The sequence below is a fragment of the Bactrocera dorsalis genome, chromosome 4 (genome assembly GCF_023373825.1).
Source record: "Bactrocera dorsalis isolate Fly_Bdor chromosome 4, ASM2337382v1, whole genome shotgun sequence".
In the NCBI taxonomy this organism is placed as follows: Eukaryota; Metazoa; Arthropoda; class Insecta; order Diptera; family Tephritidae; genus Bactrocera; species Bactrocera dorsalis.
In genome coordinates, this window is record NC_064306.1 from 19339360 (window position 1) to 19364545 (window position 25186).

Genomic DNA, 25186 nt, shown 5'->3' on the forward strand with positions numbered 1-25186 from the left:
AAACAAAATATTGCATTGATACAAAAGGAAAACAAACAAAATTTTGACAGAAAAAGGAAGGAGTCAACAAAATAAAGTATGGACGAATTAGTGGCCACTAAGCGAACTCAGTATGGGAGCGGGCTTAGGTTAAGGCCTAAATATTTTGGTCCATATAAGATTTCGAAGGTTTTAGGACGCAATAGGTATGAGGTCGAGAAGGTAGGCGAGGGTGAGGGTAATAAGTTTTTCTGAAAGTATTGAAAAAAGAAATGTGCAAGATATTTGTTTACGCCAACTTCCATATATCATATGTATTTATTGGGTGTGTGTCGTCTGTGGGGAAAGCTCCCATACACGCAATTCGATAGTTTTTATTTAAAGCCCCCATACGAAAATGTTCGGAAAAGTGTCGATCTTTAAAATTGGCACATTGGGTAAATTATTGCAACCATAATAACAAAATAAGAACAAAATATTATTGTTATTATTATTAATGAAAAGGATAATATAATTAAATCTTAACAATACAAAAAGTATCAGCTTTAGCGAATAAGGCTATCAGCTTGAGGACCAACATATTATTAAGCACTTACATGTTACCGTTTGTTACGTTTTTTACGACAGATCATTAAATTGAAAAGTGTGCTTTTAGATGACAAAAGCACATAAAAACACGTAGTAAATTTTTACTTACTGTAAACGCGGTTGCCCATTTTTGGGGTATCACAATTGTCGAAATTAAAAAAAGAAAATAATAACTATTCTGTGAAAACGTTTTAACTGATTTGTGATTTTTATTTTGTGAGTTTACTCTTGCTCAAATCTCACAAGAAAAAAGCAGAAAAAACTTTGCTGTATTACAAACAAGACAAATTAAAGAAACGGACAACCAAGAAAAGTGATCCATTAAATTTGGTGCATATATAATAATTTCATTTATTTTTTGAATTTCAAAATGTAAAAAACAAATCAGGAGCAGCTGCACATTACAGCATATTATTTAAACACAAATATCGTTTTATTCGCACATCCTATATATTAAATATATATGCATTCATATTTACAAATAAAACTTTGTCCAAATTATTTGAACCTAAATGTGTATATGTCTTTTTATTAATATTTAGAATGAAAGAAAATGGACAAAGACCGTAAGCTATTATAGATATCGCCATTGGCAATAATAGTACCTCCATTCTATTTTAATAAATTGCAAATTTAAAAAAAAATAGAAATTAACAGCACGAAAACAACCGATTTTGCAATGTGAGGTTTGCATTCTTCTTTTATACTGGCGATTAAGGCCGAGTTGACAACAGCGAGCTAGTCGTTTCTTCTTTTCGCTACGTGGCGCCAATTAGAGATACCAAGTGAAGGCATGTCCTTCTCCCTGGTCTTTCCAACGGAGTGGGGGTCTTCCTCTTCCTTTGCTCCCCCGGCGTATACCTAGCCACCGTAGGCGCTGTCTCTTAATTCCCTGAACTATGTAAATGTCGTTGTATATCTCATACAGCTCAACGTTCTATCGAATGCGATATTCGCCGTGGCTACCGAGCAATGGACCATTAGTCTTTCGCAGAGTATTTTTCTCGAAAACTCGTAGCGTTGACTCATCAGATCTTATCATTGTCCATGCCTCTGCACCTTATAGCAGGACGAGAATGAGTGACTTATAGATTTTTGATTTTGTTCGTCGAGAGAGAACTTACTTCTCAATTGCCTACTCAGTCCGCAGCAGCAGATTGAAGAAGTCACACAAAATAGAATCACCTTGTCTGAAACCTCGTTTGGTATCGGACGGCTTAAGTTCCAATCATTGGGCATGCTTTCGTTCAACCATATTTTACAAAGAAGCTGATGCATGCTTCTTATCAGCCCTTCGCCGCAGTGTCTGAATAGCTCAGTCGGAAATCTATCGGCCCCGCCGCTTTGTTGTGCTTCAGACGGGTAACTGCTATTCGAACTTCTTCATGGTCGGGCAATGGATTGTCTGCTCCATCAACATCGATTGCGGAATCAGTCTCGCCTTTTCCCGGCGTTATGTTTTCACTATCGTCCTGCAGGCTTAAGAAGTGTTCCATCCATAATTTTAGTATTTTTTTGGGCATCGGTTACTAGGTCACATCTGGGGGTTCTACAAGAGTATGCTCCGATCGTGAAACCTTTTGTTAGCCGCCGCAATTGCCCGTAGTATTTTCGAGCAGTACCCTTGTCGGTCAGCTTATCAAGCTCCTCGTACGCATTATTATTATTTCAACTGATGAAAACGAGATAAAAGTTCTGCGAAACATTTGTGGTCCTTTACGCGTTGGCCACGGCGAGTATCGCATTCGATGGAACGATGAGTTGTATGAGATATACGACGATATTGACATAGTTCAGAGAGTTAAAAGACAGCGACTAGGCTGGCTAGGTCATGTTGTCCGACAACAACTGATGAAAAAAGTTCTGCGAAACATGTGGTCCTTTGCGCGTTGGCCACGGCGAATATTGCTTTCTATGGAACGATGAGTTGTATGTGATATACGACGACATTGACATAGTTCAGCGAATTAAAAGACAGCGACTACTCTGGCTAGGTCATGTTGTGCAAATGGACAAAAACACTCCTGATCTGAAAGTATTCGACGCAGTACCCGCCTGGGGAAGCAGAGGAAGACCTCCCAATACCAGGTGAAGAAGGACCTGGCTTCGCTTAGAATATCCATTTGGCGCCAAATAGCAAAAAGAAGAAACGACTGGTGCGCTATTGTCAACTCGGCTTTAATGACGTAAACGATGTCTACGTCAGTTAAGAAGAAGAAAAATAAGAGGGAAATGTCACAAGGACCAATCAGCTGGGCAGCAGCAACTTTCCAATAAAGGCACCGGACATTCCAGGTGCATGCCCTTAAATCTTTAGTTTGTTTGCCATGGTCGTCATGAAAAGGGTGTCTCAACCGAGGCTGTTGGTAATTTGTCATTGGGAGCGGTTTTTTTTTACGTAGCGGGTGTAGGGGATCTTTCGCCTTCTCACAGACGGCTTTATCACACCTTTAAACGGATGTTCTTTGGCTACGCAAAGGATACTTGTTCTACGATCGGAAGTCGTGAGCTGCTTGTGTCGTTTGTAAAAGAATGTTTCTGGCCATTCGAGGTTTGCATTCAGACATCACAAATTTGTGAAGAAATTTTGAACGTTTTTGTTTTTGAAATCACTTCAACATACGGAAAATCTCACAAATAACATTAACCTCACAATAGTGAGGGTGGGGCTTTAAAAACGTTTTGTAACACCAGGTATATAAGGTACTTTGCACACATTTTTCATTTACACTAAATGTTCCAATATAAGTTTTCCAATAACATGGAGTCCAATAGCGTTTTCTTATTTACTAACTTCACTCTCTGATACCCATCTTGCATGATATTCGTAGGATCTGCGGGCACGATTCCGATTACATACTTTGGCGGTCGGTCGAATTTCGGTAAAAATGGGAGTACTTCACAATGTTTCACTAAATTTTCTCACATTTTTCACTTTGTATATTTACATAAATATACACACTAAACATTGAAATAAGTTCATATTTCACTTTTATTTTCTTATGTATATTTTGGCTAAATTTATTAATTTAAAAATCACTTAGCACACTTATCGTTGAAAAGGTTAGATTGTTTACAATTATGAGTAAAACGATGCCACATCTTACACCAAATATATAGGATTCTCAACGATTTTTCTTTGTTTGCAAATTCGATTATTTTTCTATATTAATAATAATAAAAAAAATATTTTCCAACATTTTTCAAGCCATAATCGAGTTGTGAACACTTTTTCCATATACCTATCCTCGTATAATATGTGATTTATACTTAACAAACACAAATAAGTAAAGCTCTATGATAATATTATAGAATTTATATTATATCGAGGTGACTGAAGCACTTTCGCGTAGTACTCCTTTTTGCGTTGGCGGCCTTTGGCCCGCTTTAATAAAATATCACTGGTATTGTCTCGACCAAGATGACTGAAGTACTTTAGCGTAGTATTCCTTTCTGCGTTGGCGGCCTAAAACCTAAGTATTTATTACGTTATATTATTATTTAATATTACTTAATTGTTTATTATATTTATACATTAATATGCATGTTTAAGATAAGATCGTTTATATTCATTTTAATTTGAAATATGACTTATAGACAATTGTTTTTATAGCACTAAGATTGCTAATATAGATTTCTTGCTTATAAAACCTGCAAAAAGTGTAAATTGTGGATTTGTTTAAATGTTTACAGTTCAGTTAAATGAATTTGAGATAAAAAGTGTGTTAAATGTAGTGAAAAAGCTTGTTGGAATGTTCGAATTTTGTGATTTTTTGAACTTTAAAGTCGAATATCTCGTAAACTAAGCGTTTTTCAGGGTTATAGCCCTGCATATTTTTTAATCTGAAGGACTTCCTCTTTCCAACGGTACCTTCAGATCGCGGCGCCAAAAAAATCGAAATTGTGCCAATCCGCGGTTTTTAATAACGCTATTAACTGCAACTTTAAGATTTTTCTTAGTGAACTAGCCTGTGAATCTGTTAGTGTTGGTGGCAGATTTGAGTTAAGTTATCTGAAGGCTTCTACAACTGGTTCCATCAGGCTGGAGACTTTCGCAATTATACAAACACAGCCACAGAAAGTATTAGATTTACCGAGTAAATGTGTATGTGTGGTTGAATGAAATTTCAATAATATTGTTACGAATTTACTCTTGCTAGTTTACTTTGTTAGGTTCGTATCTCTGGATTGACAAATAAAATCAACACTGTTTAATTTAATTCAACAACTCTTTATTTCACAACTCGTCTACACTATAGCAGTTTACTCTTAGCACTGATCGATTACGTTGGCGCTGCCACGGCTTATATAGCCACGCACTTCTCGCTGATGCCGACGTGTCCTTCTAGAATATCGCGTCTGGAAATTACCAGAACATACGGCTATAGCCACGCACTTCTCGCTGATGCCGACGTGTCCTTCTAGAATATCGCGTCTGGAAATTACCAGAACATACGGCTATACGGCGCCAGACGCAAGCAGACAGTCGCGGCGCCCGACTCAGCAATTGTTTAACTAGACAAGCAGACAGTGCGGCGCCAGATGTCTATTGTTTCGACAAGCAGACAGCCGTGGCGCCAGATGTCTACAACAAGACAAATGCTATTCCATATACCTACAGCTATTGTTCATAATCAGGGATGCATATAGTAATACAAATACAACTTAATACTACTTTTTGTAACACTGCCCTCCACTAAAGCCTAATCGTCCCGATTAGGCACGAATCCTCTTGAACCAAATGGGGCGAGCCTCTCCAAATGTACTACTTTCATTTTACATCGTGCTTTCCCATTTCTTTGTATGTGGTATACCACGTCATTAAGTCGTTTCATCACCATATAGGGTCCTTCCCAGGCTGTCTGCAATTTCGGGGACAAGCCTTTCTTTCGAAGTGGATTGTACAACAGGACCAGATCACCTTCTTCAAAACCTTTTGAATTTGCCGCTTGATCGAACCGGTCCTTCATCTTATTGCTCATCAGATGCGTATGCTGTCTTACCATTAGATGCAATTCATTCATTTCTTCCTTTAAGGCAGAACAATAATCTCCATCATTTCTTACAGCTGTAGGATTCGTACCAAACTTAAGATCAGCAGGGAGTCGCAGATCAGATCCGAAAATAATCTTTGCTGGCGTGTAACCAGTTGTCTCGTGCTTCGCTGAACGATACGCCAGCAGGAACATCTGGATGCACTTGTCCCAATTCCGTTGGTCTTTATCAACGATTTTCCGCAGATGTTCTTCGAGCGTTCGGTTGAATCTCTCTACCATCCCATCTGATTGTGGGTGTAACGCTGTTGTCCGTGTCTTGTGGATGCCCAATAATGTACAGACTTCTTGGAAAATGGAAGATTCGAAATTCCTGCCTTGATCTGAGTGTAATTCGACGGGCACTCCGAACCTTGTTATCCAATTTTCTACAAACGCTCCGGCTACTGTCTTCGCTTCCTGGTTTGGTAAGGCATATACTTCTGGCCATTTACTGAAATAGTCCATGACAACCAGTAGATATTTGTTTCCGGCCGTACTGGTTGGGAACGGACCTGCAATATCCATTGCGACTCGTTCAAATGGTGATCCCACGTTGTACTGTTGTAGCCTACCGCGACTTTTGGCTTTAGGACCTTTAGCTGCCATGCACTCTACGCAATTACTTATCCATTCTGCTATGGAATCTCGACAACCGATCCAGTAGAACCGTTGTTTAATCTTCTCTATAGTTTTTGTTATTCCAAGGTGCCCTCCACTAGGTCCATTGTGATATTCTTTCAATACTTTTGGGATCATGGACTTCGGTACTATGATCAGCAGACGAGAATGTTTGCCATCTTCGCTTTCCCAGGTACGATGAAGGTATCCATTAACGAGGTTTATGCTGTTCCATTGGGCCCAATATGCTTTTGCAGTTGGACTCTCGCTACTTATTTGTTCCTTTGGTGGTCGTACCCCATTTTCTTTGACCATTACCAGCTTTGCAAGATCAGGGTCCTCCAGCTGATTGATTCTGATGCGGTGAGGAGTCCAATCATCTTCAGGTTCTATATTCAGTAATCGCACGTCGATTATACCTTCTTTTCCTTCTGATTTGGAGCAATGTTTACATTCCAGTGGACAAGGGCGACGTGATAATGCATCCGCATTTGTGTGGTGAATCCCCTTTCGATGTTCCGTTTCGAAGTCGTAATTCTGTAATCTTTCGATCCATCGTGCAATTTGGCCTTCCGGATTCTTAAACTGTAATAACCATTTTAATGCTGCATGATCAGTCCTCAGCAAGAATCGTTGTCCATACAAATACTTATGGAAATGTTTTACACATTCCACCACAGCTAGTAGTTCTTTTCGCGTCACACAGTAGTTTTTCTCTGGTTTCCCGAGCACTCTGCTGTAATACCCAATTACTCTTTCTTGTCCGTCGATGAGCTGAGACAGGACACCTCCAATTCCATAAGCGCTCGCATCTGTATCCAGGATGAATTTCTTTCCAGGTATTGGATAAGCCAACATCGGCGCCGTACAAAGTAGTTCCTTAAGCTGCTCAAACGCTTTTTCTTGTTCCAACTGCCATACAAACGGGCGATTCTTCTTTGTTAAATCATGTAAACTTCTAGCCACGTTCGCAAATCCAGCTACGAAACGGCGGTAATACGTGCATAAGCCGAGGAAGCTGCGGAGTTCATGAATGTTGGTGGGTCGAGGCCAATCTTTCACTGCTTTTATTTTTCCTTCTTCGGTGTGAATTCCCTCAGTTGACACTTTATGTCCGAGATATGTGACCTGCTTCTTCCATAATGAACACTTTTTGGGATTCAAGCGTAATCCGGCTGATGCTATTCGCTGAAAGACTTCCTCTAGATTTCTCAGATGATCATCAAAACTTTTTCCCATGATGATAATGTCATCAAGATACACCAAACATGTCTTCCAGTTGAGTCCTTTTAACACATGTTCCATCAGTCGCTCGAACGTTGCAGGCGCATTACATAACCCAAATGGCATCACAGAGAATTCCCATAACCCGTCGCCCATACTGAAAGCGGTCTTTTCACGGTCACATTCATCAATCTCGACTTGCCAATATCCACTTTGTAGATCTAATGTAGAAAACCATTTCGCTCCAGACAAGGTGTCTAATGTATCGTCGATTCTTGGTAGAGGATAACTGTCTTTCTTTGTGACATCATTCAACTTCCTATAATCTACGCAGAAACGGGTGCTACCATCTTTCTTTTTAACTAAGACGATAGGTGAGCTCCATGGACTTATTGAAGGTTCGATTACACCGTTTTTGTGCATGTCTTCAATAATTTTGTTAGCATCCTCTCGTTTTGCTAGTGGAACCCTACGCGGAGCTTGTCGGATTGGTTTAGCGTCTCCGGTATTTATGCGATGTTTGACAATGCCGGTTCTTCCTGTGTTTCCTTCGTTTGCAAATATGGATGCGTATTTTTCTAATAGTTTTTCTGCTTTTAATTTTTCATTTCCATGCAGTTCGTTCAGCAAATTATTTAGGAGTGTAGGACTTATCTGCTGTGGCTCAATAGTAGGTTTCTGTTGTGACCGTTCGCATCGTGCTATTGCACTTATATTCTGGCACTGTCCAATTACTGCTCCTTTCTTCAGACTTATAGGCGTGTTGAATTCATTCACTACTCTGACCGGAATGGTGGCGTCTTCACTAGTTTTCACAAGCGTTCTTCCTACCAATATGGGTGTATCTATTTTTGTTGGTTCCACAATCCACAACTCTTCAGACCCACCACCTCCATTCACTTTGGCCCATACAATCGCCTCAGATTTTGGTGGAATACTCTGATTATCATCAACAATCACCCTCTTACTTTCAACGTTGGTCACATATCCGGTGTTTATAGGCATCTCCATGTTCTGGCAAAACAGCATTTGCTTGTTTAAATCCAAAGTAACCCCATGATCAATCATGAAATCTACTCCCATTATAATTTCATCCGTGATTTCTGCTACGATGAAGGTGTGATTCACTTCCAGGGTACCAATCATCACTTTGCAAAACACTTTTCCCGCGACAGCTGCTTCCTCCCCGGTGGCCGTTCGAAGCTTGCAACCGACTAATGGTTCAACCGTTCCTCTTACCACATCCGGTCGGATAATTGAATGTGTGGCACCAGTATCCAAAGTAAGCGTTGACAGTCGTCCATTTACGATGCCGTTGATAGTAAGATTGTTGTCATGGCGACCTATTTGTGATATCGAGATGGCGGGGCAAATAGTTGTGGGAACCAGCTCACGCCCCTTTGAACTGTTCCGTTTTAGTTTAACGACTTGTGATATGTGGATGCTCCGTCCTCGTTATCTGTTGGTTGTTTCCGTTTTGATGGGTTTACTTTTATATTGCAATTTCGGGCAAAGTGACCCGCTTTTCCACAGTTGAAACATCTTCCTGTTGTATTTACTCGCGGTGCAGCAATTGTCTTCAGAGTCTTCAATATTTCTTCCATCAGCGCCGGTTGTTCCATTTCAACCCTTTGTACTTTGTGTGCTGGTTTACTTAGTAGGGAAGCTGTTTCCTGTGTGAGGGCGTGCGAAACCGTTTCAGCAAACGTTCTTTTTGGCAATGCATATGTGGCGCGTTTGGTGTCCACATCACGAATTCCATTTATGAAACATTGAATTTTTACCCTCTCAATGTAATCCACAGGTGCATCTGCATTTGCCAAATGAGCCAGTCGTTCGATTTCAGTTGCGAACTCTTGCAATGACTCGTTCATCTTCTGACCCCTATTTTGCAGTTCGATCTGGTATATTTGTTTCCGGTGCTCACTACTATATCGTCTTTCTATCGCACTCATCAATGCCTCATAGTTGTCCCGTTCACAGTCTGGAATAGTCTGAAGGATTTCTGCCGCAGGTCCTTTCAATGATACAAACAAGGACGCCACTTTGTCCGCTGCATTCCAGTTATTGGCCAATGCTGTCTTTTCAAACTGAAGTTTGAAAATTTGAAATGGAATACTTCCATCGAATGTGGGTGCCTTCAATCTTGGATTATTTGTTGATGGTGCAGGGCCATGCAGTTGCAGTTCTCGCATCCGATTACTCAAATGAAGAACTTCTGATTTCAAATTTTCTTCGTCATTTTTTAACGTGCTTAATTCGTCTTCCAATTTTGAAACTTTCTGTTGCACTTGTGTATTACTTTCTGTAATCTGTTGTACCAAACGCTTTTCTAACTGCGTATTATTTTCAGTCATTTGTTGTGTAAGGCGAGACTCTAACTGTGATGTATTTTCAGCTATTTGCGTCATTTGCTGTGCCAGACGATTTCCTGTTTGCACTGCATTTTCTGCATTTTCAGCTATTTGCGTCATTTGCTGTGCCAGACGATTTTCTGTTTGCATTGCATTTTCTGCTATTTGCTGTGCCAAACGATTTTCTGTTTGCACTGCATTTTCTGCTATTTGCTTAATAGCCACTAATAGCATGTTAGTGTCTACACTTGATGATGTTCGTTGTTCTTCTAATTTTTCTTCTACCTTTGTAGAAGTTCCTGGCCCATCAAATTCGAACTCGTCCACATTAATTCCATCCGCTTCCATTGCTTCACGTAGTCGTGCCTGCAGATCCGCCTTTTGCCCGCTTATCGGCAAATTACGCTCCTCCAGTTCCCTTTTTAATTGCTGAATTCTCAATTCTCCGAATTTAACCATCTTGAATTTGGATTATTTGACAATCCCACTTCTGACACCAATTGTTACGAATTTACTCTTGCTAGTTTACTTTGTTAGGTTCGTATCTCTGGATTGACAAATAAAATCAACACTGTTTAATTTAATTCAACAACTCTTTATTTCACAACTCGTCTACACTATAGCAGTTTACTCTTAGCACTGATCGATTACGTTGGCGCTGCCACGGCTTATATAGCCACGCACTTCTCGCTGATGCCGACGTGTCCTTCTAGAATATCGCGTTTGGAAATTACCAGAACATACGGCTATAGCCACGCACTTCTCGCTGATGCCGACGTGTCCTTCTAGAATATCGCGTCTGGAAATTACCAGAACATACGGCTATACGGCGCCAGACGCAAGCAGACAGTCGCGGCGCCCGACTCAGCAATTGTTTAACTAGACAAGCAGACAGTGCGGCGCCAGATGTCTATTGTTTCGACAAGCAGACAGCCGTGGCGCCAGATGTCTACAACAAGACAAATGCTATTCCATATACCTACAGCTATTGTTCATAATCAGGGATGCATATAGTAATACAAATACAACTTAATACTACTTTTTGTAACAATATATTTAATTCTCAGTCGCAACCGAGTTGTCAAACCGTACGGTCGCATTTTTCTTTTTCTCTCGCGGTCATTCTAGCGGTGTCTGTGTTATAACGCTACTTTACAGTTGTGCACAAATAACTTTTTTACTGTTAATTTCTCGTTGTGTTTATTTCTTATTATTAACTTGTGCTACATTCATACATTTTTGCATACATAAGAAGTAATATTTTCACAATGCCCCCTGGGGCCAACAATCTGGGTGATAATAGGTTTGCCCTTTTATCCTCAGCCCAGAAAACTAAAAGAAAAAAGCCTGAACAAACAACGTTGGACCCATTTCCGGAACTCCCCATAACAAAGAAGGATGACCCCAAATACCTCGTCTTTAAGTCGCGGGATGCCAGTAAACCTATTACTTCCATCTCCTGCTTCGCGATTTATAAAGGTATTCAATCTATCAGTAAAGATATTAACAACGTCTCGTCACTTCGCGATGGCAGCCTACTCCTCCTTGTAAAAAATCGAAAAATTGCTGATAAATTCCTTTTCACTAAGAATCTACCCGGTGCAGGTGCTGTTGAAGTTGCTCTTCACAGCACCCTTAACTCAGTCAAGGGCACAATTTATGCCCCCTTTATTTGCCAACTTAGCGACGATGAAATAATTGAAGGTCTCAAGGAACAAGGTGTCTCTGCAGTCCACAAGTTTAACAAAATAGTTAAAGGCGTTCGTGTACCTACTGGTGCCGTATTATTAACATTCAATAAATATACACTTCCTAACAGAATTGATGTAGCCTGGAGAACCCTAGATGTCCGTCCGTACTACCCTAATCCTATGCGCTGCAAAACTTGTCAGCTATTAGGACACACCGCTAAACACTGCGTAAAAACTCCTTCCTGTGTCATTTGCAACCTTCCTCTTAACCACTCTCCTCCTTCTGATTGCACCAGAGTTTACTGCGCTAACTGCGCACCCCTCGTCCTCAAATGCTTGCCCTAAATTTATTCAATCGAAAGAAATATTAAAAATTAAAACTATACACAAATGCACCATGCGTGACGCCATTACCATGTATAAAAATCAACTTCCTTCCACCCCATCCCCCTTCTCCTTCGCCAACGTGGCAAAAATGCAAACTAACAGTGATATAAATACAAATTCAAAAAATCCTAATAACAAAGATAATACTTCAATATCAAAAAACTCTAACCTCAATAATAACGCAACAACAACAAAAACTAACAACGATTCATCCTCCACCAACAATCCATTGCATCACATAGAACTTCCAGAAACTTCAAAGAACTCCCCTCTTCTATACCCTCCATCCTTGGATTCTTCCCCCTCCCCATCTTTCTCTCCACTTTCGCACATCTCATCGCCCTCCTCACACACCTTATCTTCCCTGGCATCTTTTTCCATCTCCCCTCTTGCTCTTAACACCTATCCAACTTCCTCCTCCCTTTCATCTCCGTCACCCTCGTTGATGGAACAATAAATTCCCATAACCTCACATTATTATTTTTTCTTTATTTTTCTATCCATGTTATCCATCCTTCAGTGGAATATCAACGGATACTTAAATAATTACATCGAACTCGAACTTTTATAAACTAATCATTATTTGTGCCTATTCCCCTCCTAATGAATCTTTCACTTTAAGTTATTTCAAAAGTTCACTAGTTTAACCTCCTTTTTTCCGATTTCTCTCCTCAATTTTCCTCGTGGCAATCTACTATATCCGCAAGATATAGCCTTAGAATTTGCGCTTCAAAATCAGTACAATTTTATCTGACTTCCCTAATATCAGTCACCAAATCTATGCTGATGATTTAGTATTATTTTCTAATTCCACCGATTTGTCCGTTGTTACGTCTTCCTTTTCTAAAATCTTATCCCTCTTATTCCATTGGTCCGGTTCTTCGGGCACGTCAATTTCTACCTCTAAATCTAAGTTATTACATATTTGTAAGAAACATCATTGTAATACAGAGCCGCTCAAAATAATGCGCAATTTATTTACCAACGCATACAATCACACATTTAATATCTGCTAGCGTATGATTGTGTGCGCGCGCTTGCTTAGTACACTGAGTAAAATCGTGCTATTTGGTTATTTTGTTATTAAAAATTTAGAAAAAAATCAAAAATTATGGTTTTTGATTAAAAAAGCAATTAAGAACAACAATAATTTTAAGTTAATTTTTTTTAACTTTCCATGATTTTTTCCATATCGACTTCAAGATGATGCAAGACGCTGGCAGAATTAGCGTCATAGCGTACATGCTTCGACTGCATTTACTTGCCTATACTCCGAGTATAGGCATGAAAAATTTTGAGCGGCTCTGTTGTAATACACCCACACTTACCGTTAATAATATAAATTTAATCTGTACAGATAGTTTTAAGTTCCTAGGCTTAATATTAGACTCTAGGTACTCATTTAAGCAACATTGTCAATATGTAAGAAAAAGACTATTTGTTACCAACATCTCCGATAAAAAACATATTGCCTGAATCTGGACTGCCTTTTTAAAAAGACAATATGGAAGACAGCTTATATAATGATCCTGTTCAGCTTTTAATGAACCCAACTATTATCCCACCAGTCAGCCGAAAGCCTATGATGCTAGTGCTGCGTACTATAGTTTATATAATAATTTGTTTATTATGTAAGCTTTAATAAAATAAAAAAAATAAATAAAATGAAAAAAAAAAAATATTTAATTCTTTGTCTTCCAATCATTCAATTTTTCTTGTTCTGAAAAGATTATAATTAAATAAATATTAACAAAATATTAGAAACTTACCTACGTTCTTCAAATTTTTCTTCGAATGTCAATTTTTAACAGATTCATTGTTAATATGTGCGTCTCATTTTTACATATTCAAAAATTATGTATGATCAATGTTACTACTCTTACAACTGAATTTACCGTTTCAAAACAAAGAATTAGATATAGATACACATGTAGTAGTATAAGAGGTGAAGCTTTACAAATGAATTGGTTACTTTATTCTTGTAGGGAAACAAACTATTTTCATTAACAGATGGCTAACAAAACAAAAAGCCAATAAAACAGACGCTCTTAGTCGAAGAGTTACAGATAGTTTTCCAAAATAGTTCCCAAATTAGAGCAAGAAAATATATGTGGCATTTGCGCAAAATCGAAGAGAGAGAGTGAGTAAGCTAATCACGCCGACGCGTTGTGAAAGAGAATAAATAGTTGCTATTTCCCCGAGGTTAGAACAAAAGTAACCTATCGCATAATAAACCCATTATACCTGATAATCTATGGGTGACCAGTTAGCTTTACAGGCAGCAGGGATTTTTACTAATTATTAATATACTAGTTTTTTGCCAATCTGCGCCAACTACCGTGGGATTAGCCTCCTCAACATCGCGTACAAGGTTCTATCGAGCGTATTGTGTGAAAGATTAAAGCCCACCGTCAACAAACTGATTGGACCTTATCAGTGTGGCTTCAGACCTGGTAAATCAACAACCGACCAGATATTCACCATGCGCCAAATCTTGGAAAAGACCCGTGAAAGGAGAATCGACACTCACCACCTATTCGTCGATTTCAAAGCTGCTTTCGACAGCACGAAAAGGAGCTGCCTTTATGCCACGATGTCTGAATTTGGTATCCCCACAAAACTAATACGGCTGTGTAAACTGACGTTGAGCAACACGAAAAGCTCCGTCAGGATCGGGAAGGACCTCTCCGAGCCGTTCGATACCAAACGAGGTTTCAGACAAGGCGACTCCCTATCGTGCGACTTTTTCAATCTGCTGTTGGAGAAAATTATTAGAGCTGCAGAACTGAATCGAGCAGGTACAATCTTTTATAAGAGTGTACAGCTGCTGGCGTATGCCGATGATATTGATATCATCGGTCTCAACACCCGCGCCGTTAGTTCTGCTTTCTCCAGACTGAACAAGGAAGCAACGCAAATGGGTCTGGCAGTGAACGAGGGCAAGACGAAATATCTCCTGTCATCAAACAAACAGTCGTCGCACTCGCGACTTGGCACTCACGTCACTGTTGACAGTCATAACTTTGAAGTTGTCTATTTAGGAACCAGCATTAACACCACCAACAATGTCAGCCTAGAAATCCAACGCAGGATTACTCTTGCCAACAAACTCTATAAGTCGCTCATAATTCCCGTCCTGCTATATGGTGCAGAGGCTTGGACGATGACAACAACCGATGAGTCGACGTTGCGAGTTTTCGAGAGAAAAGTTCTGCGGAAGATTTATGGTCCTTAGCGCGTTGGCCACGGCGAATACCGCATCCGATGGAACGATGAGCTGTACGAGATATACGACGACATCGACATAGTTCAGCGAATTAAAAGACAGCGTCTACGCTGGCTAGGTCATGTTGTCCGGATGGATGAAAACACTCCAGCTCTGAAAGTATTCGACGCAGTACCCGCCGCGGGAAGCAGAGGAAGAGGAAGACCTCCACTCCGGTGGAAGGACCAAGTGGAGAAGGACCTGGCCTCGCTTGGAATATCCAATTGGCGCCACGTAGCGAAGAAAAGAAACGATTGGCGCGCTGTTGTTGACTCGGCTATAATCGCGTAAGCAGTGTCTACGCCAGTAAAGAAGAAGAAGTTTTTTGTTTCCAAGTGATTTGTAATATTTTTACATAATTTTTAAAAATTTATCAAATTATTTATTTCCGTGTTGTGTTTGTGGGGCTTAGGCACGATTCCGATTACTTTGGCGGAGGGGTAAAAAACCGAATTTCCGTATAAATGAGGTATGTGCGGATAGGGGAGCTTCTCCAGAGGAGGAATATCCAAAAATTATTTTAAAATAACTTATATTTTTCAAAATATTCACGATTAAAGATTCAAAAATTTGCACTAAAAACACATGGTATTTCTTTAAGTTTCACTATTTTTTTTACATTTTTCACTTGGTATATTTAAATAAACACTTTAAAGATTGCAATAAGTTCTCATTTCACTTTTATTTTGTAATATTTTACCTAAATTTATTAATTTAAAAATCACTTATCTCACTCATCGCTGCAAAGGTTAGATTGTTTACAATTATGAGGAAAACAAGCCTTGCCACATCTTAAACACCAAATTTGTAGGATTCTTAACGATATTTCTTTGTTTGTTTCTTTGCGTGATTCTTTTTTCTATATTAATTATAATAAAACATACTTTCCAACATCTTTCAAGTTATAATATTGAGTTGTGAAAACTTTTTCCATCTACATATGTATATGTATAATTTGCGATTTATGTTCAATAAAGACAAATAAGTAAAAATCTATTATAATATTGTAAAATTTATATCATATCGGGTTGACTGAAGTACTTTCGCGTAGTACTCCTTTCTGCGTTGGCGGCCTTCGGCCGCGCTCTAAAAAAATAACCCTGGTCGAGCGAATACCCGGGGCAACCGAAGTAATTTCGTGTAGTACTCCTTTCTGGTTTGGCGGGCTTCGGCCGCACTCTAAAAAAATAACCCTGGTCGAGCGAATACCCGGGGTGACCGAAGTATTTTCGTGTAGTACTCCTTTCTGCGTTGGCGGGCTTCGGCCGCGCTCTAAAAAAATAACCCTGGTCGAGCGAATACCCGGGGTGACCGAAGTACTTTCGTGTAGTACTCCTTTCTGTGTTGGCGGGCTTCGGCCGCGCTCTAAAAAAATAACCCAGGTCGAGCGAATACCCGGGGTGACCGAAGTACTTTCGTGTAGTACTCCTTTCCGCGTTGGCGGGCTTCGGCCGCGCTCTAAAAAAATAACCCTGGTCGAGCGAATACCCGGGGTGACCGAAGTACTTTCGTGTAGTACTCCTTTCTGCGTTGGCGGGCTTCGGCCGCGCTCTAAAAAAATAACCCTGGTCGAGCGAATACCCGGGGTGACCGAAGTACTTTCGTGTAGTACTCCTTTCTGTGTTGGCGGGCTTCGGCCGCGCTCTAAAAAAATAACCCAGGTCGAGCGAATACCCGGGGTGACCGAAGTAATTTCGTGCAGTACTCCTTTCTGCGTTGGCGGGCTTCGGCCGCACTCTAAAAAAATAACCCTGGTCGAGCGAATACCCGGGGTGACCGAAGTACTTTCGTGTAGTACTCCTTTCTGCGTTGGCGGGCTTCGACCGCGCTCTAAAAAAATAACCCTGGTCGAGCGAATACCCGGGGTGACCGAAGTACTTTCGTGTAGTACTCCTTTCTGCGTTGGCGGGCTTCGGCCGCGCTCTAAAAAAATAACCCAGGTCGAGCGAATACCCGGGGTGACCGAAGTACTTTCGTGTAGTACTCCTTTCTGCGTTGGCGGGCTTCGGCCGCGCTCAAAAAAAATAACCCTGGTCGAGCGAATACCCGGGGTGACCGAAGTACTTTCGTGTAGTACTCCTTTCTGCGTTGGCGGGCTTCGGCCGCGCTCTAAAAAAATAACCCAGGTCGAGCGAATACCCGGGGTGACCGAAGTACTTTCGTGTAGTACTCCTTTCTGCGTTGGCGGGCTTCGGCCGCGCTCTAAAAAAATAACCCTGGTCGAGCGAATACCCGGGGTGACCGAAGTACTTTCGTGTAGTACTCCTTTCCGCGTTGGCGGGCTTCGGCCGCGCTCTAAAAAAATAACCCAGGTCGAGCGAATACCCGGGGTGACCGAAGTACTTTCGTGTAGTACTCCTTTCTGCGTTGGCGGGCTTCGGCCGCGCTCTAAAAAAATAACCCAGGTCGAGCGAATACCCGGGGTGACCGAAGTACTTTCGCGTATTACTCCTTTAAAAAGATAATCCTGATCCAGCCAATACCCGACGTAACCTAAGCATTTTATTATTTTAATACGTAATATTATTATATATTACCTAGTTGTTTATTAAATTTGAATAAGAAAAAATCCATATGCATGGAAAGATTGTTCATACTCATTTTAATTTGAGATATAATTTATAGACACACTTGTTTTTATTAAAACTAAAATTGGTAATTAAAGAAAGAGGAATTATATCAAAATAGAGAAATTCAGCGAATTGCTCATATTTGCTTATTATCATATGGCAGCGCTCCATTTCCTTATAATTGTTAGCACATAAAAGATGCGAGTGTAAAAAGTAATTTTTAAAATAAAGATTTCTTGGGTAAAAAACCTGCTAAAAGTGTAAAATATAGATTTACTTAAAAGATTATAGTGTAATTTAATTAATTTGAAGAAAAAAATGTGTGTTTATCGTGCTGAAATAGCTTCTTGAAATGTTCGAATTTTGCGAATTTTTGAACTTTAAGGTCGAATATCTCCTAAACTAAGCGTTTGCGGACCCTATAACCCTGTATGTTTTTTAATGAGGAGGACATCCTCTTTCCAACGGTACCTTCAAATCGCGGCGCCAAAGAAATCGGAATTGTGCCGGGGCTTATTTAAATTTGTTTTTATGTGAAGACATATCGCTATTTGTTGTAAAACTTTATCTAGTTCTTCAGAAAATAACATCATCCGCAAAAATTTCAAAATTTAATATTTATTTTACTCAATTTTTTACAGAGGTATTTGCACTTCAATAAAATAAGTATATCGACTAGAGATGGCAAATATTTGAGAACCTGTGACTTTGTCACTGCTACTTAAAAATCACTGGTCACAGCTGTGACAAATTTCCTAAAGGAGCAGTGACAGGAATTAACGAACAAAGTAGCAGTCACAGTATCACATGAAAAATTGCGACTGTGACAAAATAGCATTCACAGTATCATATGAAAAATTGCGGCTGTGACAAAATAGCATTCACCGTGGAATATAAAAAATTGCGACTGTGACAAAGTTGCAGTCACAGCATCATATGAAAAATTGCGACTGTGACAAAATAGCATTCACCGCGGAATATAAAAAATTGCGACTGTGACAAAGGAGCAGTCACAGTATCATATGAAAAATTGCGACTGTGACAAAATAGCATTCACAGTATCATATGAAAAATTGCGACTGTGACAAAATAGCATTCATCGTGGAATATAAAAAATTGCGACTGTGATGAATTCATATTCATTAAAGCTATGAATTTTCTTCAATTTATGATAAGTATAAATTGGTTAACATATAAAAAGTTAATTTATCTTTAAACGGGTAATATTCATGTACAAATTAAATTGATTACAGAAACCTCAATGCTTTAGTAAAGCCAATTATAAAACTCTTAAAATTGCATCAATTTATATAGTAATTTAAAAAAACTATTTTATAAGTAACGAAATATTTTTAAAATATGTTTTCGTTTACTTTAAATAGCTACTATTGAGTATCCTTATATTGAAAAAAACCTTCAGGGAATATATTTAGTGCGACTTTAGAAATGTGCGTCTTAAAAAATAACGAATCATTTACATTAATTTTTGTACGAAACTGTTACAAATCAGTTTACTTATACTTAATAAAAATTAAAGATGTCTGTGTCAAAAAGAACCAAAATGAGTTATGTGTGGCAATTTTTTAAAAAAGTGAATGCTGTTTTCGCAAAATGTGATATTTTGCCCTTCTTTTCCATTTAATGTACATATTTTTAACACTATTTAATTTTATCTTTTATGTATATACTTTGTATTTGGTGATTTTCTAGAAATGAATTTACTATGTTAATTTCTGTTTATTCTAATAAATATGTAGATTGTACATAAATGAAAAAAGGAAACAATTTTGTTCTATTTTATTGGCCTATGTCTGTTACAATTTTTATTCTAGTCACAGTCACAGTTTAAAATCACCACTACTACAAAGTCACAGTCACAAGTAGCAGTGTTCCTTAAAAGTCACAACATCGCCCATCACTAATATCGACACGTCTTGATTGCCACTTTGAATATACTGAATAAAAATCCCCTGCAAGACGGGTAGCTGTTAGCAAACGTGTAAGCGAATTGTTATTGTTCACTTTTGCATTCGTTAAAATATTTGTTACTTTTGTTCAGAGAGTGGGAAAAAAGTAACACATAGCTATTTGATGTTCAATGGTTATCTCGCTCTAACCAATGGCAAATATCGCATGCTGCCTTGTTCTAACAGAATACACACATTTGTTAGCAAATCTCTTCACAGTATGTTACGGGTAACAAATTATTTTGTTAGCGCTTAGCTTACCCATGTGTTATGGATAACAAAAAGTATTTGTTACCCGAATATCTGTAAGTGTTATTATTTTGGTTATCAGTTTGTTACCTTTAACATATAAGCATGTTAGGAAGAACAAGCAGTAACAAGATTATCTGTTACCCATTTGTTACATCTAGCAAATTAAATTCTTTTAAATAAAACTCAGTTTTTTTATTATTTCTCTTTATTTAATAACAAAATCAAAATAAAATGCACAATCTATTACAAATATTTGAATTAAATATACACTATTTAACTTTAATAATTTCAAACATACTCCATTATTTGGTTGCTGCACGCAATAGATTTGAATTCTACCAATGGTCCAAATGATTTCTGTAATATTAAAATTTTTAATTATACACACAACATTAAATTCACAATGCTTACCTTTTTCTCCTTGTTAACCTCTTTCGTTTTCTCTATATAAAAGAAATTAATAATATATATATATAAATTAGAAATTAATTATAAAATATCATATTATCAATTAGCGAACTTACCTCTTTAAAATCCAAAATAAACTGCGCTTTTCGTTTATTCTTCTTGAAATATTGGGTATTCGCCTCTCCTATTCTAACAAGTTAACATTACAATATGTTTATAATGTCGATAGTTTTTCTCTATCTTACTTACGTATTCTCCCATTCCATTGAAAATTCCAGAAAATGTAACAGTGTTAGTGAACAGCTGAAAATGTTTCAATGTGTTTGTGCAATCTGTTACCTCCGTCTTGCAGGGTCATCACAGATATTAATCGATTGTCGTTTTCTAATATTAGGGGTATTCACTTGCTCTTGCAAAACCCTTGCACGGCGCACGAATTGCAGGTATTTCCTCTTGGTGCACCGACACAACAACAAACACACGCAGAAAATTATTTGCAATGGCTGTGCGTGCAATGTCACGCAAAAATATAATTGCAACCCTGTTTTAGCTGTCATTTTACATAAAGACATATTACGTCGTTAAATTCTTAAGGAAGGTAAGTTTTAAATATATTTTATAATTTATATTTAAATTATAAAGAATTTTTACAGTTTTCCATAAGAATGAATACCGAAGTTGCGCCCGCAGCGAAGAGGAAAAGGCAGCAGCCAAACAAGAAGTGGAAGGAGGAGATGCATCTCACCACTCCATTATAGAGTTTTTAACGGAAGAGGCGAATTTGAGGTAAGTTTATAGGATTTTTGGAACGAAGCTCCTTACGGCAGGCTTGCAGAAGATAGGATTTTGCTGCGGGAGCTAACTGAAAAAAAAGTGATAGTAAAAACCGTAAGAAATAACCCGTAAAAATATCCGTAAGAAATAACCCGTAAGAAATAACCTGTAAGATCGCTAGTTATAGCCTACTTTTAGGTCTTGCAAAATAATTAGGCATGAAAATCTGTAACATTATTGTGTATGCAAATTATGCATAGAGCGCAATAGACTGCAAACTACATCTGCCAAATATTAAAATACAGACGTTCTTATGGACACTGTTATTTTGACAGCTGCACGACTACACGACTGCAGGCCGACAGTTTTCGTTCCCGCTAACTTGAATATTTCCTATATTTGCCAACGGCAGTAGGACGACAGTAGAGTTGACAGTAGAATGGAAGATAGAAAGAGGAGGTAGAGTGGTGATGTCACTAATATGTAAAATTATTCACAGCTCTAACAAACTTGACGTTATTTTACAAATAAAAACATAAAATAGCTCTATTATAGCTCTATTACGAGTATATCATTTGTAATAACAATTGATAATTTAAAACAAAAAAAATATTTACCAATTTTTACTAATTTTTTGCATAAAAAAAATTTCACTTTGAACAAAATATTAAAATTTCATTGAAGTGAAAGGTATTAGTATGGCCACAACGATATTGCGTACATGCAAAATGGACAGCTGTGTTGTCTTTTGTACATGCCGGCCATTGTTATTTTGCTGCCTTCTTACGAATGTTCATGTATAATCATGTGGTATTTTTTTTGCAAATTATATCGATTCTACATTATCCGAAGGAACTTCGTTCCTGCCTGGGGTCCCACGACAGCGCATTTCTTGTTTTTTTAATTTTTGATTTAATCGGTTTTCTGTTATTTCAGGCTCCAACTGCGCAATTGTTTTATAAACGATCTTTACAAAAATCGCAGTTGGATATCTCATGGAATCTTGCGCAGTACCGCAAAGCCAATGACTGGCTCGCGTCAACGGGTGCAGAACAGATATTTTAAATTTATTGTAAATAAAACATTTTTTACTAATTTCAGCAAAAATTGCTAAAAGTGTCCATATTACGACCAGCTGAGGGAAATATTTGGAAAGCGGTTGTCGGCCATACAACCGTTACTGGTTCAAAGTAACCTTCCTTCGCCTCAATTATGCCCAGTTAGTCCTGCACCAGAATTCGAAGTAGAATTCTTGGAGGAAGAATGTGTACCTGCTGCGCCATCAAATGCCGCACCTTCGATCGCACCAATCTCCACATCAGTATCAACATACCAACGGCCAATTCGGCCTCCGAAATCATTCGTTGAACAATTGGCGGCTATCCAAGCAGAAATTGCTATGGAAGCGAAGAAGCTAGAGTTTGATAAGTACGAGTATAAATTCGAATAAAAAAGAAAATTCAGGAAAGAAAGTTAGATATTGAGTCAAAAAAATTAGACATAGAATTGAAAAAAATTGAAACTGATGAAAAATGCAAGACGATAGAATTAGAAATGAAAGAAAGAGTGGCTATGTACGAAATTGAAAAAAAATATGAAAATAAAAATAATTAAATACACTAAATTACATTTGTATTTATTTATGATTATTTATGGCAGTTAGATTATTTCTTTAGGTATGAACTTATACGAGTATAAATAGTTATATCAAAAATACAGTTGGTATAGCTAATACCACTATGTATAACATACATTTAATTACTAATTAACGTTTTATTGATCACCAAACATTATTGTGTACAAAGATTTGCGGTTGGCTTCTGCCTCAGTGCCCTTAATTCTTTGAGGCTGCCAAAGCGATCTCTTAGAATCCCAAAGCAATGTTCAATCCTCACGCAATATCTGCTATGACGCAAGTTTAAAGCTTTACGCTTTGAATAATCCTTTTGTTGTAAATTTGAATAGCGTGATAAGAGTGGTCAGCAATGGATAAGCAGAAACTCCTGCTAGCCATTGAGAAGAAGAAAAAAGTGAGCCTTCCTGAGTGGAGAGAGCTAGATTTTAACTCCAGAATAGACGAAAATACTCTCTTTGTAATCTTGTAAAGCGTTTCACCATCTCCTACACCAAACAGTGTAGATACTTTCCGCATCGCCGCACTTTCACCCGATGAACCCAAACGATATAAGGTTATAGCTAACTGTAGTTCTACTGAAAATTGTCTAATGGATTCAGCGTTGTTAAACTGTTCACTGGCTTTGATCAAGGACAATAGCAACGTAATTTGATCTCTGGAGACGCGGAGCATTTGTTGGTAACATCTTTCGTCTAAATACTCAAGAACATTAGTCCTCCATTCCAAACTCTTATTCACATATAGATAATTTCCGCGATGGTAAGATAAGATAAGATAATAAGATAAGATAAGACTTTCATTCAATTCATCCATAGTTTTCAATAGCTATCGTCGCCTATAAAGTTCAAACTTTTAACTTTTTAAAGCTTAAAAAAGTGAAATAAACAATTACCATCCAGATGTAGTAATATATTAGAAGCAGCTTCTTCAATTACAAAATTAACAGGCAAATTTGTTGCATTTGTTTTTGCCACTTCATGTAGTGTCCTGATCGCCAAATAGGGTGCGCAATTGATGCCAAAGGTGACGGTTTTAAGTTTGTAGTCGCTGATTGGACTATTACTTGATTTCTGGAAGACTATACGTTGGAAATCTTGGTCATCTTCATGTACTAGAATTTCTCTGTACATTTTTTCTACACACCCATTGAAAACGTATTTAAACATGCGCCAATTTAGCATTAGCAACATGAGATCAGGTTGTAATGTTGGCCCTGTGTAAGTTAACACATAATGCCTAATTTCCAGTTGGGTACGAATGTGGTGAGGCCAATACAACACCTTGCCTCATCAGCAGATTGTGTGGGCAACGACCGCCACTAAAGCAACGACATATAATTCGCCGTTCTGCAGATTACGTAAACAATAACAACCACCAAGGCGGCGAGGCGGACGGACAGCAAGCGACACGCAAGTGAGCGTTCTTACATAAACAGTGTCAATAGCCGATTGCGTAAACAGTTGACCAGCGATCGTTGCTTGCACTATCACCAATTCGATAAACAATTGTATGAGGCAGAGTCAGCAAAGCCGGCAGCGTCGACTACTGAATATGCGTTCTTAGGGCTTAATGGTTAAGTTAGGTTTTGGTCTAGGTTAGATTTAAGTTGAGCATAAGCCGGAGCACATGGGTCCTGGCCAATAAAGTGTATTTTCAAATCATACAACTAGTGTAATTATTGCCGCGTCCGATGACCGGCTCATACACATCATATAGTGATTACAGCATATATCTTTTAATTGGCGCCCAACGTGGGGCACGAAGAGGAAAATTAGCGATCAACAATCAACAACCCAGCCACAGAACAACGGAATTACCATATTTATTGAAAAATCATTTAAGTGAATGGCACAGCCAATCGTCATCATTTGTGAAATTAATAAAGCAGCATTATATAAAGAATGAAGTGATCTTTTTTATATTTTTTATTGTTTTGGTGGCCGTTAAGGATTGTGCCGCGTTTGAGTGAAAAAATACTTGTGTGTGTTAGTTTGTTCAGGGTCTAATGAGCCACCCTCCTCACGATAAAGAGCTTTACGATAACTCAGTGCAGGAATTGGTAAACCATACTAGCAGGTTACGTGTGGCAGACGTAGTGGAAACAGAAACGGGTATGGACGCAATACAGGTACAAGTGGTGTTAGAAGCCGCATTGGCGGCACATGCCGCTCAATGGAAACAGGTTATTGGTGAAAAAATTAGTGAAGTTAGGAACGAGATGAGTGCATTGAGGGTCACGACCCCTGAAGTAGAAAGCTACCAGAAAATTGCGATAGTGTAGGGAAAATCGTGTAGTCAGACGTTAGACCTCGTCAAGTCATTGCCAGAGTTTGATGGTAAACAAGAGGAATAAATTTCGTAGAGGCAGGCAGCGATGGCCGCCTACGAATTATTCGAACCTTATGAAGGCAGCGTAAAGCATTACGAGGCAGTAGGT

At 38.6% G+C, this 25186-nt stretch overlaps 1 long non-coding RNA gene across 1 annotated transcript; it reads right to left on the bottom strand.

The window, feature by feature from the left end:
* Window positions 1–20160: 20160 nt before the first annotated feature.
* On the bottom strand, window positions 20161–20931 carry LOC125778170 (uncharacterized). The gene is made up of 4 exons (XR_007422537.1): window positions 20589–20931; window positions 20456–20523; window positions 20343–20374; window positions 20161–20288 (listed from the first exon to the last, which is right to left on the bottom strand). It is a non-coding gene; the product is annotated as an uncharacterized LOC125778170 (long non-coding RNA).
* Between the last annotated feature and the right edge of the window lie 4255 nt (window positions 20932–25186).